Below are 15,681 nucleotides of genomic sequence, written 5' to 3'. Positions count from 1 at the left end.
ATAAGGGGAAAAACACCCAAAACAGACCATTGCACTTCAATATGACCTACCCAGATTGAGCCAGGAGGGTCTAGAAATCTAAACAGACCATTATAAGTAGTAAAATTGAAGTAGCTATTTCTTAACAAAGAAAAGCCCAGGATAGATGGATTCTCAGCCCAGTTCTAATAGACCCTTAAAGAAGTAATAACAGTCCTCCTCAGTTTTTTTCTGGAAAAGAATGAAAAATGGCCAAATGTATTCTACAAAGCCAATATTACCTGATGCCAAAGCCAGACAAAGACACAGCAAGGAAAGAAAATTTAAGGTGAATAACCTTGATGAACATAGATGGAAAACATTCCTAATAAAATATTGGCAAATAGTACACAGAAACACATTTTAAAAAATGATAGTACACCACAATCAAGTGGTTTTATTCCAGGGATGTATGGTTGGCTCAACATATGCAAATCAATAAACGTAATTCACCACATACATAGACATAAGAACAAGAATCACATGATTATCTCAATAGAATACAAAGCATTTGACAAAATCCAACACCAGTTTATGTTTAAAACACTAGAGAAACTAGGAGAAGATGTAAATCAATATTTCTCAAAATGTGACTAGGGATATTATTTGGATAAGAATTGCTTGGAGGTTGTATGATTATGCAGGTTCTAGAGCCCCATTCCAGACCTAGAAGACATTCAGTGCTACCCAGAGATCACAAGGGTTAAGCCAGACTCAAATGAATGTAAAATATAGTTGAGAAATCACAAATAAAATTAGAGCCAGTAGAGGCATGACAGAAGCTGAGGTGGAGTTAACTGCAGTAAAAAAAAAAAAAAAAAAAAAAAAAAAAAATTATCAAATAGTGTGTACAGGTTTCTGAAAAAGCATATCCTTAGATATTGATGGCAAAAGTTGAAATGAAGAAAAATTTAAAAGAATTGTGTTCTTAACCCATGAAATAGGTGTATGTAGCCACAAGTAAGTATGACTTTCCTTGTTAATATTTACTGTTCTGAACTGGGGGACAGAATTGGAGTAAACAACTCATGAAAGTAGCCAAGGAATCAGAGATCAAGAATAAAACCTCAGATACAATTGCTGAGCTTAACAGAGCAGTCATTGGTTCTTTCAATAGGCCTTGATCCAGTGGGTGTGACAAGGTCATGATTATTGTAACTAGCCTCTGCTATGTAAGAAATTTCAGTATTCCAGCATATTTAGGACCATTTAACTCATCTTTCTAGCTTTTGTCTTCATTTCCCTAAATTGCTCCAGAAAGTCAACTGGTTAAATTAGAAGTCTATATGGTCTTGGAGATTTTATTAACTAAAATCTTTAACAGAAAGTAAAATAAATAATTAAGGACAATCATTTTGATACTTATTTTTATTTTTGGAACAATGCAAACAGAACAGGGAAAGCCTGGGACCAGTTGTCATCAAGAACACCCAAGAAGAACCAATTATAAAGCATTCTGAATGTATTATGACCAAATTTAGATCTCTTCCTACTCCATTTACTGCTGTGAAAAAAGTTCATTTTCTGATTCCTTTCCTGTAGAGAATTAGACCAGGAACATGTACGAATAAACTTCAAGAGTTTGGCAGCCATGATTTCATTTGGAAGGGCTACAGAAATTAAGAATCATTTAATTTTCAAATGAAGTACCAGTTGCTATTAGCATGACCTTACATTTTCAATTCTCTGTGGTGTGGAAGGAAGTGCATCCACTGTGGAAGCAGCTTTGCATAAAGAAAACATGAGGTGGTTTGATTCATCATGTGGAGCAGAAGAGAACATGTATTTATAAAGAATTTAACCAAACAGAAAATAATGAAAATCACAAATCTAGGGACCTCAAAGTAATTAGATAGTGCACAATGAAAGGTGCATTTTAAATATAAATGCCAGCTGTAGAGAGCTTTTCTTTCTTTTATTCGTCATATTTTACTTTCTCAGTATTAGAGCCCTCCAGATAGAAAACAAAGAATAGAATGAGATAATTAGTCAATTGATCTCATTCATTTTGGTTAGAAATATACTAATACAGGGATTCCACTGTGTTCCAGAATTTCAGAGGGCACTACACTAAAATCAAAACTATTCTCAAATTTTGACTTCTTGTGTTTGGGCTTATCTGTGTATGTATCAGTGTGTATGCAAGACAGAGAGGAGGGTAGATGTGTGTAATATTATAGGTGCAAAATCTATGGACCCATATCTTATTGTTGTATTGTACCAGGGTATCAGACACTGAGATTTAAATATATTTAAACTGCTTTAGACTCCTGGATATTGCCAATGTGCAGGGGATCCCTTACATGTCCACATACAGTAGGAGGAGTGGAGTGATATGAGAGTTTGCAGCTCTAACAAGTTACAATAGACTTTTCTATGTGCAGAAATGGAGAGTGATTAAAACATAACCACAGTTTCCTTAAGAATTTTTTTAGTACAGAATGCATATTTAAATGAAAATGTACAAGATGCTCTTTGCTTCAAAGGCAACAAAAACGGTGCTGTTCAAGTAATTAAATTGTACAAAGAACAAAGTGACACATAGAAAAATTGGTAACAACTGACTACTGTGTAACTGTTAACTTAAGTGCGTTCACTACTAATTTCCTTAACCCAACCAATCAATCAAATAAATAGATCTTGAATCACAATATTATTTTCTATTATTTTTCAGCTCAGTGTTTTGAATGTTGTTAAATATGGGTTACTGATATTTTTAAAATAAGCTTCATTGGGCTGGGGTTGTGTCTTAGTGGTAGAGTGCCCACCTCGAAGTGTGAGGCACTGGGTGTGATTCTCAGCACCACATAATAATAAATTAATTAATTAAATAAAGTTTCATTGACAATTAAAAAATATTAAAAAAACAAAATAGCTTCATAGATATTGACTCTTAATACCAATGAAAACCTACTCTAAATCAGGATTATTATTGACCTATAATACACTCTGTGGCTTTACTAACAGTGGATGACTAGTGGATAAAATTCTACTTCAACAAATTGACCTGAAAGCTGCCACCACTCACATACCCAGTTGATCTTAGAAAAAAAATCTCTTTTTCATCAATTTAATAATTAATTACTGGCACAGTTGGCTGGTCTAGGAGTCTAATCCAGCTGTAGGGAGCATCTATTGTCTTGGGTTGATGCCTCATCAATCCTTAAAAATTTTAAATATGACAGCTCCCCTAAACCATGATAATTTGAACTCAGGGAACTTCAATCAAAGAATCTGATGATGATTCATTCAGCCATGAAGGGAAAAAAACGAAAAGAAAAAAATGTTTAAAATAAAAAAAAAAACCCTCTATGTAGAGGGTTTGGGCAAACCCTTAGCTTGAGGAAGGTTAACCAAATCATAAAATAACTTCCAAAACAAGACACTTAACAATTGTAGGGGAGTACATTCAATGAGTCTACAAAAGAGCTCAGGACTTAGCACTAGTCTTATATGCCTTCTCGATCTCATATGCTCTGCGATGGTCTGGCTCTGCACACTGGTCTTGCTGCTGGTTACACTTCCAGCTGCCTATCAGATTGGAGGAAGGAAAACAAAAGAGACAGCTGGGCCTGCACACAGGGGACATGTCTTGGGACCCATTATGCTTGCATAGCATATGTGCCAGACAGAAGGGAGAGTTTTGAAAGCATGCGTGGACCTCTCAGGTCCTGGACAACAGCACCATACTGGTACAGAAAATAAGGAAGAAGAGAGAAAGCCAGGCTCATCACATTCATTACAATTTGAACGTGCCAATAGGTAATCTCTACTCTGAGATTTGTCACTCAGCTTAGTATTAATATGTGATGTTTTCTTAATGAGTTAGGGATCTGACCTTGTTCATGCCTCCAAATACTACAATAGTAACAGGCATACCGCATTAGTATGTGTTTATTTTGTTCATCATACCTTGAAATTTGCTTTTGCTCAAATTTTGAAGACGACTGGTTAGAAATTTTAAAGAATGAATAAGGCTGCTTGCTAAGAGAGATTAAAAAAGAAATAGAAATTTGAATGTTAGACTCTTATCCTTAGGTCCCTCCACCCATCCCAATCTCACATACACACCCACACTCTTTTTTGTTGTCATATAATACTTCATGGGATACAGTCTGACAACTTTATAAATATATACAATAGAATGATTAAATCAGAGAAATTAGTATTTCCATCTCCTTAAATTTTTATCATATCTTTGCATTGGGAAGCTTCAAACTCCTATTTTCTGTTTCTATATGAAAAATATATGATCCTTATTTTCAAATATATGAATTTTTTTTATGCTTATTTTCCCCAAATTTTCAAAATAATTGATGTATAAAGTAGAATTTCTTTATTCCTGTGCAGAGTCAGAGTAAAGAAAGTAATCTGAAGACTCTCAATGAGAATAAGTTCTAGGGCCCATAATTCCCATCACTGCTATAAAGATATATTTGCTATCTAATTCAAAACACATTTTCAGAGCACAATATTTCCAGAGAGCTCAAGACAACACTGATAAATGCTATAAAAAATCAACTTTGACTTAACTGATTCTATTGTTCATAAAGTCATATTAAACTTCTTTTAATTTTATCCTAACTTTAAAATTACTTATCAGTCATCTTTGATTAGATTGAATATATATCAGCCATCTAGTTGCAGAAAATGTGTTTGGATACATGATTTCTGCAAATAATAAATCATATTCTTTAGGTACTGATTTTTAAAAATTTTTTTAGTTATAGATGGACACAATATCTTTATTTATTTATTTTTATGTGGTGCTTAGGATCAAACACCCAGAAATCACTTGCATTACTATATACCAATGATGACTTGGCTGAAAGAGAAATTAGGAAAACTGTCCCATTCACAGTAGCCTCCCAATGTAAATAAATAAATAGATAGATAAGTAACAAATAAAATAGTAGAGAAACAATCAAAAAATTGGTGAAGCACATCTACATTGAAAATTACAGAAATCTAAAGAAAGAAATTGAAGACAACCTTAGCAGGTGGAAGGATCCCCTATGTTTTTGGATAGTCAGAATTAATATTGTCAAAGTGGCCATGCTACTAAAAGCACTAAACAAATTTAATGTGTTTCCAATTAAAATTCCAGTGACTTTCTTCATAGAAACAGAAAAAGTCATAAATAAGCTACTCAAAATAATCATAAATATTTTTTCTTCCAATTTTAACTTCTCTACTGTCCTATAATAATTAGTATGGATTATCACTGCATGGAAACTGTTCTTATCACAAAAGGTGCATGTGCTGTGGATTCCAGTAAGTACGTCTTATAATTCATCACAATAGAATTCACTAGAGCATTGGATATTATTGATTTCAGAGTGGTTATTAAAGCTCCTTTTTCCCTTGTCATCTAGAGGGTTATATTCTTTCTATTATCCTCCACATGACTAAGCATAGTTTCTCAGAATCAGTGTTAGGTTGTCTTTTGTAACTCATTTTTTTTTTCAGATTCTTTTTTACTGGAACTTCTACTTTTAGCATATTTGCTTTTTGAGCAATATCTTTATGTGTCAATCTTTTTCTGCAAAGAAAAAAATATAGTTGAGTGATTGAATGCATTCACGTTAGTAATAATTGAGTGCAAAGGCTATTTTTTGCTTGACAGTTGTTTATTTGTGCCTAGAGAGAAAGTACCTCCAAATCACCATTCTACCAAGAACTTTGACATGTGTTAACAGAGAAAATGCAGATTAAATGAGGCATATTACTATGTGTAATACTGCTTTATGTTGTGATTTTAAACTCTAAGTCCACATATTAAAATTCCTATTGGATATATTCTATTGGTAGTGCCTCTGATACTTCAATTTGAGTTTGTGATATACAAACCTTTTCTACATATTGGCCAAATTAATAAACCTTAGAGTGGTTACAGCAAATAACCCACAAATCTTCCACAATAAAGATTATCACAGTGGATTAGTTTGAATAAAGTTTACCAAAAAGTGTTCATGCTGAATCTCTGCACTCATGAATGTTTCCTTGTACACACACAAAAAAAGAATTATTTTCTATATGTGAGTTTCTCTAGAACTTAAAATGATCTCACTTATGTCTAAAAGACACATTCTAATCCCATCCAGTCCCTGCATTTAAGTTAAGGACAGAATTTCTGGATAATGCTCAATTTTCTCCATTATTTTTTCTTTCTTAGTGGCAATCTATAAACCAGACAAATCATATATTTCCTCTCTAGTAACGTGTAAACTGAAAATGAAAAATTATCTATACTTTACTTCTGTAGTCATCCCCATTACATGATGATTTAGCAGAGACAGAACAACTCAAATAAATTATCCCATTTTGAAAACAGAAAATTGAGAAACACAGAGCAGTCAGTATTTAACAGCAATTCAGAAATTCTTCTGAGAAGGTACTGTGAAGTTCCCCTCCCCAGGCAGAATCAGGGAGTTTTAATTAGGCTTTGATTCCAATCTTTGGTAGGAATTGCCTTCTGCATTTTTCTTCATGAACATAGTGCTCTAATAGCCCTTTGAGAAAGACTTTCATTCACTATTTTCATAAATTGAACTGACATATTGTTATTCTTAGAATAGTTACTATTTAGTTGAGAGGAAGGAGTTTTGTGCTAAGAAGGCAGAGTAATAAGACACATTTGAGAGCTGTTTCAAGAAAAGAATTGCAGGTAGAGTTCCTGAAATACAGACTAACAAGAGACAACAGTTTAAAATATCGCTAGAATAGTATTGGCAAAGAAATCAGAAACCCAGTCTTTCCAAACCCAACAAAGGAAGAAAACACCCAACTATTCCAAACTCTGAGCATTTAACTTTCCAGGATCAGGAGGCAGGCTTACTGAATTATGTAGCCTAAATGGAAAGTGTTATCCCTAGAATTGTAATGAAAACAAAGTTTTGGAGACATCCAAGTAGGCCCTTGAGTGACAATATTCTTCATTGTGGACAGCAAGCAAAAAGGAAAACATTTTCTGATGTAAGAGACATGGTAAATACTTGGATGAGCCTGAGGTCTTACAATATTATGAGTTTTACTTACGCTTCAGCTATGTGGTATACTATGACTATTTTTCTTTTTCTGTTCTCACCAGACTTAGTTCCTCAAGGTCAGTGCATTGTACAAAAGGGTACAATATGTTCTAATATGTTTTCGAAGTTCAGCAGGAAATTATAAGGATGTCAAGGCAGAATATTTTTGATAGAATAATTTGTCACCATGGGCAAATAGCTCAGCTCATGGACTTCACCAGAGAGTGCTAACATATCGTCAACTCACAAAAGCCAGATAAAATACATTTGCCCTCACTAATCATCCCAGAAAAGAAGAAGGTTGCCAATTCACCTCAGGTCTCAAAAGAATCTTCAGAAGATACAACGTGTATCTGTAGACTTCATCTCTTCCATTACATGAGGTCATGTTAACTGTACTTCTTTATATGCCCCGTGACATATCAGAAAAGAGCATGCAGTTCTGAAAATTCAAAGAAAATGAGAATAGGTTACCAAAACACAGCACTGTTAATATGATCATTGACTACTGAAACAGGCCAGTATGATGCCCCCAGTCTCCCACTTATTGCAAATAGAAAATAAGGAAAATAAAATCAACAGCAAAGAAATAAAAGAAGTAGATTTTCTTTTCCCATATAACCTAAAGTGTAGGTAAACTTACAATCACAATAATTATACTCCTGTTATTCTTCTAATTGCAAAGTTTTAGGTGAAAAATTTGATTACTTTAGGTTTCAGTTGCCTCATTGACAATGTTAGACATTATGATTATTACATTGGTCCCTAATCTACATTTATCTGTAAATTCTTTTATCTCCAACCCTTTTTCTTCTGCCTTGAATATCTGGATTAAATGATCATATTTATCTAGTGTTTCTTTGGTGGGTTTGTTTATGTAGCAATATGAATCGTTTTCTCAACGTGTTGACAATTAGAAAGATGTGCAATTGGATTCTGTTAGGCAGGAAGAAAACAAATGCCTTCAACTTCAGCATAAACACATTAGCTGCATGTGAAGATTTAAACCATCTAATTTGCATAATGAACATTTTATGCCACATTATTTGCACCTGGTTTACAAATTTACTGAGCTTTTCACAACAATTATCAGTGATCCTATCAAAATATCAAATATCTCAAAGTGACATTTCACTAGGTACTTATCAGAAAGCTTTGCTTTCCCTTTGATACTTGTTGACAATTTAATTTGTGTTAATTTATTATGTAAGGAGAATTATTGAAAAAATAATAATTTATTTTTTTAAAATTTTTGGTTCCATCAAATGCATTTCTGTACATCAGTGATGAAGCCACTGCAAATGAAACTAGGAAAACAACCCCATTCACAATAGCCTCAAAAAAAAAAATACTTGTGAATCAACCTAACAAAGGAGGTAAAAGGCCTGTACAATGAAAACTGCAGAATACTAAAGAAAGAAATTGAAGAAGACCTTAGAAAATCAAAGATCTCCCATGTTCTTGGATAGACAGAATTAATATTGTCAAAATGGCCATACTACCAAAAGTGTTATACAGACTTAATGCAATTCCTATTAAAATCCCAGTGACATTCTTCATAGAACTAGGTAAAGAAATCATGAAATTCATTTGAAAAAATAAGCCAAAGCAATCCTTAGCAAGAAGAGCAAAGAAGGAGGCATCACAATATTAGATCTTAAACTATACTACAGAGCCATACTAACAAATACAGCATGGTATTGGCACCAAAATAGACTTGTAAACCTATGTACAGAGTAGAAAACACAGAAACAAACCTACATAAATACAGTTATATCATGCTAGACAAAGGTGCCAAAAACATACATTGGAGAAAAGATAGTCTCTTCAACAAATGGTGCTGAGAAAACTGGAAATCCATATGTAGCAAAATAAAATTAAACCTATATCTCTCACCCTGCACAAAAATAAACTCAAAGGGGATCAAAGATTCAGGCACTAAAATAGAAACCTTGTGCCTAATGCAAAAGTAAGCCCAAATCTTCATTATGTTGGCTTAGGACCTGACTTCCTTAAGGTCCTAATGACTTCCTTAAAAAGACTCCAAAAGCACAAGAAGTAAAATCAAAGACTCAATAAATGAGATGGATTGAAAGTAAAAAAAAAAAAAAAAAAAAAAAAAAGCTTCTTCTCAGCAAAGGAAAGAATCAATAACATGAAGAGATGGACTACAGAATGAGAGAAAATCTTTACCACATACACTTCAGATAGAGGACTAATCTCCAGGATATACATAGAACTCAAAAAAACTTAACACCAAAAAAAAAAAAAAAACCCAACAACAACAACAACTAACCCAATCAATAAATTGGCTTAGAAACATAACAGACACTTCACAGAAGACAAAATACAATCAATCAATAAACATATGAAAAAATATTCATTATCTCTAGCAATTAGAGAAATGCAAATCAAAACTACTCTAAGATTTTTTTCATCTCACACCAGGAAAGAATGATGAAGAAAAACAGTGAATTTTGGACTTGTCAAAAAGACAACTAATACTTTTATGAGATGTGCACATCTTTTAAAATATATTGAATATTTAAATAAATAATGGTAAATTTTGCAATGCAGATATGCCATCAATATGCATTTCATGCCCTATATCTAAATCCATAATTTTAAAAAATTGTTTCCATTCCTTTTAGTACTTTACATTATGCCTTTATTTTTAAAGATAATGAGTTCATATATACACACAGTTTTTTATCCTACTTTATTTACAAACACAGCATAAAATAAGTCCATGCAAATAAATTTGGCTAGTAAATAATTTACTATTTCTATTGTGTTTCACTATATTATAATTTATCTAAACAAATAAGTATCTAAATAATTTCAGTATTCTTAAGTTTTTATATTATAATGAAAACTATGATGAACATCCTCGAAATGTAACCTTACCACAGACCTACATATATTTCCTTGACACCAAAACTGGGTACATTTTTAAATCATTGTTTAAGATAAAATCTAATATATTTAATTAATATTGATAAAATGCCATTCAATAATTATGTCATGGAAAATTACCTTTAAAAATGCTTGATGACATTTGGATATTTCTGTTTCATACACTTTATGTAGCATTATTGATACATTAATATATAGATATATATGAGAAGAATTGTAGAAACTTTAATCACAATAAATATAAGTTATTTATAGTAAGGAGTTACAGGTTTTCCGCCCAAAAATGGCAGAAAAATCAATCCATTATTATTGATTAGATAGCCTCTTGAATCTGGAGCTGACCAATTTCTGAAGGGGTGTCAATTTTGGAATCAGCCCTTATTTAAATTATGCCAATCTTTCAGTTCTCATGCAGTTGTGGCAGGGAATTTAAATGAACCTGTTCTTACTGCTCTGAGTTTGCACTAGAATTCTCTCTGAGACCTAACTTAACCCTAGAGGGAAACATACAGATTACTTCTAGAGACAAGAACTAACCTTGTGTCTGCTATTTCTTCCTAGAGCTACATGTGGAATAGCCAGATCCTTCCCCCTCTCTACAGCACCTGAGAGAAACAAGTTCTGGAAATATTTTAATTGCATTAACTCCATACCTCCACCTGATTCTTTTCCTCGGTTTTTTTTTCATGTATTTTTATTTTATATTCAAAATCAGAGGATTATACCTCTTGATTTTCATATTGTGAATTAGGTTGGCATAAAGTTTTATTTACTCTTATTTCCCAATTATCCAAATATTAATTTACTGGAGATCTTTTAAATTATATGTAAAGGGAATAGTAAATTATTTACTTTAGACGTATTTAACATAGTCTTTTAAAAAATATTTAAGACAACCATTTCTTCAGTTTAATATAATGTCAGCTGTCTTTAAACCAGCAATGAACAACAAATCTTTCTGGCATGTTCTGATTAGTATATTTAAATGGAATTAAAATTCACTGGGCAAAAACTATGTAACAGGATCTTTCTTTTGCTCTGTGGCTAAAGTTATAGCACTTAAATTCACATAACCCTTCCTAAACTCAGAGAATATTAGTTCAATATCTGAAGTTAGGATTTCAGGAATAAAATATTGGCTGAGAATCTAATTTTCAGAGGAAAAAATAAACCAAAACTAAACTGAAATAATTGATGGCATTAGTGAGTACAAGTGATTGTATAAATGACCTTACTGATTGCTTTTGCATGAACCTTAATATTAAGACAAAATCCACTTATTTTGTAGCTGATTCAGCCTGTGGATTGTGATATTGATCATACCATTGATTTACTGTCTGTTACCACAAAAGGCACTTAATGGCTGTCAGTTAATGCTTCTGAAAATATGGAGCTGAATGTGCTCATGATACTGTTTTGACAATTTAGTGGTAAAATGTCAAAACAATCACAAATCAGCATTTTTTAATAATGTCACTTTCATGTATTGCTAACATGAATGCCAATTTGTAGTCACATTTTAAAAGCTGCTAATTTATCCCCATTCTTTCATGATGCCTTTCCTGCACAATTGATACAAGGTAGAATTTATGAAAAATCTAATACAAATTCAAGGCAACATTTAAGACATATTTAGGTTCATGTTTTAAACCTTTCCATGAAAAATAACTAGTATTCACGTTTTAAGAAAATAGTAAACACTTTCTCTGCAAAACATAATTCTGAAACTAGGATCTCAGAAAAAATATGAATAAAATTAGAAAATATATACAAATTTAAAAATAAACCATTATCTTAGGAAAGTAGACATTATAGATTTTTTTTCTATGTGCATATGCCCACAAATGCCATAATTGAGCTTTGGGCTGTAATTTCTGGCTGCATTAAATATTTTACATAATGAACTGAAAAAGAAAGAAATGAACTTTTCTGCAAGCACTTTAGTAAGTAAAAGCATGGGGCTTTTTTAATCTCTGCCATAATACATTGAGAAAGGAAAGAAGTAAGAAACCACAAAAATGCATTTAGCAGCTACTGAATCAAGCTTGATTTAATTTAGTTTATATGAGCAAGTAAGTCGAAAGCACTTGGAGAGACATTAAGGTATCTTTGAAGGAGTATAAGAAACAGGAATGGGAGATCAGGTGGCTGCCTGACAAGCTAATTAATTGTACTAATACTGTACTAATGTGTATGATAATAGTATATGATATGCTAGATACTACTAGTGAAAGTTCTTGAGTAGATTGTCTGTAATGTGAAATCTCATGAGTTTGACCATAGCCAATCATGTTCAATCAATGTGACGTGGGTCTGAACTCAGAATTGAAAACTTTTAATATAAGAAAATCAAATGAATTCATGAACTGAAAAATATTTGCTAAGGAAACGTTGATATTTATCATAGATTAAGAAATATTAATCCCAAAGAAATTGATTTTGACATTTTTTATTCAACATGCCAGATGAAATGAACTTGGAACCTAGACAATAATCAATGATCAATGATCATCAGTATTGTCAAAGTCATAAGCCTTATTTATTCATTTATTCCTGAGAAAAAAGCATGTTTCATAAGTCTTCTCTGTAGCTTGGATAAAATTGTACTTATTATTTATTTTTCCTATATCCATTTATTCCCTCTTTACCTAGCACAGTTGTTCCCAAAGTGATGTTAGAGAATCAGCAAGTTCTGCCCATGTTATTGTATTTAAAAAATTATTTTTTATTCAGTCTTTCTACCTTCAAAAGAAAAGGTCAGATGATGGATAACGTTTTCCTTAATCCCCATTTTCTTCTTTATAACACGGGGAATTTTTATTAATGATAATGAAGCTGATAACTGTAAGATAAGATAACAATAATGACAATGTATAAAACTCCTTATCCTGCTGGGCACAGAGGCATACACCCATAATCCTAGCAGCTCAGAAGTCCAAGGTAGAAGGTTCAGAGTTCAAAGCCAGCCTCAGCAATTTAGTGAGGCCATAAGCAACTTAGAACTGTCTCAAATTAAAATATAAATGTGGCTGGGGATGTGACTTAGTGATTAAATGACCATGGGTTTAATCCCAGGTACAAAACAAACATTAACCTGAGAGTATGTTAATGGTATACTATTAATATCATAATGATCTTTTACAAAGGAAGAGAGCATACATGCATATAAACCATAGTACATGCATTGCTATATAGATAAGAAAGAAAAAGGCAAATGTTTCAATGTAGCTGTGAGAATTTGTAGGATATAATCTAGAACTGGTAGATCAAAGGTCAGCACAGTAAGAACCACAGACCAAATCACAGACAAATAACATTGACTGTTATCCTATCAGCTATCAGCGAAGAATGGCTTTTACATTTCTAAATGGTCGGAAAAACACAAAAGAATGGCATTTTGGGACATGTGAATGTTATAGGAAATCAACATTTCAATGACAATAAGTTTTATTGAGACATGATTATGCTGATTCATTTATATATTGTCTCTGGCTGCTTTTCTTATAAGCAGAGTTGAGTAGTTCAGAGAGAGACATTATGCTCAGAAATTCTAAAATGTTCATTATCTGGTCCTTTATGGAAAGAGGTAGAGAAAGAAAAGAAAAAAAATATACATATATATTGCTAACTTTTGCTCTAGGTCACTTTTGTATTTTTTGTGTTATTCCTGATGTTTTCAACTTTTCTGGATTATTTTAAATGATTTTTGTAAAATTAAAGTGATTCTGAATTCATTAATAATTATAATTTTGAAACATCATCATATTCCATTGAATGTATTCGAAAGCCATTCTTTAAAATGTAATTAAAGCAATAGTACTGTGAAATATTAAAGTTGCCTTTTAGAAAAGAATGTTATGTGTTTGTGCTTTTCATTGCTTGTTTATTTCCTAAAATTATGGCAGTGAAATGAAGGTCTATTAATAGCATTATTTGCTAAAGTTTTAAGGTTATATAATCCAAGTGAGCTCAAAATTATGATACTTGGCTTGTAACCCCCACAAACTCTCACACAGAAGTATCCCAGGAGGATAATCTGTCCAACCTTCTAAATATCAAATGGTTCACTGCAGTTCTAATTACTGCCTACCTTCAGAAATAACCTCCCCATTGAAATGCAATAAAAACGTGTGTTTGCTCCTGTGAGATAAGACAATTGATTATGGCCTTTAAAATCACCAATTATATATTTTTCTTTTGTCTGGGTGTTCTTAAATAAATCATGAATATATGTGTGTATATGTGTGTGTGTGTGTGTGTGTGTGTGTGTGTAATTTTCCTCTAAATGGGGAAAAAATGTCTTCACGCTTTGCCCTTCACACAATTTACTGAAGAACAACAGTTTAGTAATATGAGCTGTGCTATACCAGTGTAATATACTGGAAATTCAAGTTATATATCAATTTCATTTTTAAATATGGAAAGAAATTACCTTAAAACAAATCTTATAGCTAAACCACTCAGGTATGTGTTTGTATTTATATTTGGGAAAGAGGTAGAGAAAAAGGCTATGAAGAGGTGGGAATTTAATATGCCCAGATCAGCCAAATAAATAAAACATTAAACAAACTATTAAACACCAAGCTCCCCAAGAGACAGCAATTTTATAACTTCCTTTTGTCCTGTATTCTGCTTGTTCACCAGATTGAGGAATCCAAATGTGATCTGCAATTTGTGCCTTTCCTTATGTCTTTCTAGCCATCTAGAAAGCTGTTATGCATTGCCTTGATGAGCAATATGTAGTTTAATGATGTTTATTCTAGGGGCGGCTAGTGTAAATTGGATTCCAGGAATTTAATTATAGATCATCTTGGTGCCTCCTTCCTGGAGTCTAATAAAGAGACTAATTTGATTGCTAGTTGCCCAGTTTCATTGAAGAAATTTCCCCAAATGGGATTTCCTGCCCATTACCTTACATTTTTGTGTATACAAGTGGGTCAATGATAGAATCGCTAAATGTCAAGGATCACAAATTCAAATATTTTCCCCTTTTTTTCATTGTTTTATGGAAAAAAATACAGTTACAACTTAAATTGTTTTAGACATTAGTCTTTTATTTTAAATTAAACTTACAAAGCATATTCCAGATATAAAGCAGCCAGTTCATAAGGAAAAGTTAAAAAATGAAAAATAGCCAGGAGGACCGCTACTTCAAAGCCAGTCTCAGCGAAAAGCAAGGCACTAAGCAATTCAGTGAGACCCTGTCTCTAAAAAAACACAAACACCTGAGTTTAATCCCTGGTTACACCATCACCACCACCAATGGAAAATATACATATTCTAGTAAATTTTCTAACCCATTAGAGTTATTATGTATAAAAAATGATGAGTTTTTTTTTATTTGTAAGCAACAGACTTATTTAATATCAGATATGAGTCTTCCTTGTGGAATAGTTTTAAGGTCAGAGGTTACTCCTAGGTTTGAAACAAATAAGCAGACAATTACTGAGCAATGGAAGGACTATTTATGAAGTTAAATGAGATAAGGGAATGTTAAGTAAAGGAGATATATTTTTCAAATAGGAAGGTACTTTTATCAGAGTTGTCCCTGAAAAAATCTTGACATTCTCATCTCACTTTGCTGACGTTCCTTCTTATTATATAAGGATGGAAAGAACCAATAAAATATTAAAAACACTGAACAGCTACTGCATGATGGAAAAAAAATTAAAAATCAACAATTTTAACCACACAGTGGAAACACTATGAAATGCTCTTT

Source organism: Urocitellus parryii, chromosome 12, assembly GCF_045843805.1.
Source record: "Urocitellus parryii isolate mUroPar1 chromosome 12, mUroPar1.hap1, whole genome shotgun sequence".
Lineage (NCBI taxonomy): Eukaryota > Metazoa > Chordata > Mammalia > Rodentia > Sciuridae > Urocitellus > Urocitellus parryii.
This window is presented reverse-complemented; position numbering follows the sequence as displayed.